We start from the raw sequence: 1882 nt of genomic DNA, 5'->3' as shown, positions 1-1882 counted from the left end.
TTAGATGGCCCCTTGTTTATCTTCCAGCCTGTGGGACCCCAGATTCTATATATTTTGACAACTTGGCACCATCAGCTTTCTTCACTGCATTTGCTTATGTACTCGCTTTGTCTTCAGCATTCGTGTCAGGGTAGTCTGGTGTGCTTCTTCCTTGTGGCGTTTGTTGTTTCTTAGCCAGATGACCACCTGTTTGTCTTCAAGCCTTTAAGACCCCAGATGCTGTATCATTTGATATCTGGGCACCATCGGCTTTCTTTACCACTTTTGCTAATGCACCCCCGATCGAGTGGGGACAGGCTAGTGTGCTTCTTCCTTGTGGGTTTTGTTGTCTCTCGGTTATATGGCTGCTTGTTTATCTTCAGATCTTTAAGACTTCAGGTGCTGTATCTTTTGGTACCTGGGCACCATCAGCTTTCTTCACCGCATTTGCTTGTGCACCCATTGTCTTCAGCGACTTCAGGTTTTGGATGCACTCTTCTTTTGAAAGTGGGCTGAAAAGATCTTGAGTGTGGAGATGAATTCTCTGTTTCTTAGAGGCCCTTCAATGCCTAACCCCAATGGTGGCAGTTGTTGTTGGCTGCTGTCGAGTTGGCCCATGGCTTATGGTGACCACACACTAAATGGCTGCTGTCGAGTTGGCCCATGGCTTATGGTGACCACACTGTCCTGTCCTGGACCATCCCCATCATAGATGACAGACCGAGGCTCTGTTGAAACCCATTCAGCATCATAACAACACCCAAGCTTTCAGTAACTTTATATGAGATACAATGGCCAGAAATGGAACCCAGGCTCCCACGTGAAAAGGGAGAATTCTACCATTGAATCAGGAATGCCACATCATTCAAAGAGAGATGCACATAAGCTCTGCAAACACTCGCTGCTGATCAACTGACTTATAAGCCTGAACCCAAAGGCCATGGGCCTCCATGTATTTGGACTTTGAGGCAAGGTGCAGGTCAGATGGTGACAGACCATGAATTCCAGGCTGTGGATTTATATCTGGACGTGGTGGAAGCTGGGAACCATCATATGCAGTTAGTGTTACATTTCCATGTGAAATATGGGGCCAAAGGGACAGTTCCAGAACATCTGTCCAGGGCTGGAGGCCAACAAGTATCGTCCAGATGTTTCTTGGGGACTTGCGAAGGCAATCTTTCTACTCTGCTGGCTATTGGGGAATAGAGGGAAGAAGACAAGATCCAGGGGGAAAGGCGATGAAATAAAATAGACATTATAAGGCACACCTTCGAGAGGAGTCGATTTATAGGTTCTGAATATTTCACTATAAATATCAGCATCTTAGAATCTCAGAGTAGGAAAAGGCCCTTAGAGATCATCTGGCCCAACCTCCTGCCCACCACAGAATTATTCACTATGGCAGGCTGATGTTAATAAGGGTCCCCTGCTGCTGCTCCTGAAAGCTCCATTTTTCAAGGGCTTCTCCCTCACCTCTTGTATCCGGTTAGTTTTCCCAGATCAGAGACCTTTTAGGGGGTGTTGTTTTGCATTTCCTTCTTCAAAATCTATCTTCCTCCCAAACAGGGCAATGCGAAAGGGACTGTCCAGGTGGGGTTTCCTGTATCTCCTTTACTGCCCCGTCACTTTTCTCATTAACTGGTCCGTTTTCAAAGCTCAAGCTGGCAGGCCTGTGCTCCTTTAGGGTGTCTCTACCCCTGCCAAAAAACAAAAGCCAAACCCCCCACCCCCTCCAAAAAAACCCCAACTATTTTATGAGTAGGTTTTCCAGAGTTACAGATTTTCTCATTCCAACCAGCTTGTCAAGAAGGAGGCCAAAACACAGATTAAACCAATTTCTCCTCGTTATTGCCCCATTAAGCTTGCGAAGATGCTGTGGAATCCCGGTGCTTCATCTACCTGT

This window comes from Echinops telfairi, unplaced genomic scaffold (genome assembly GCF_000313985.2).
Source record: "Echinops telfairi isolate 266 unplaced genomic scaffold, ASM31398v2 ScPeMD7_7400;HRSCAF=8409, whole genome shotgun sequence".
Classification (NCBI taxonomy): domain Eukaryota; kingdom Metazoa; phylum Chordata; class Mammalia; order Afrosoricida; family Tenrecidae; genus Echinops; species Echinops telfairi.
The sequence above is the reverse complement of the archived record's forward strand: the minus strand, read 5'-3'. Positions refer to the sequence as shown.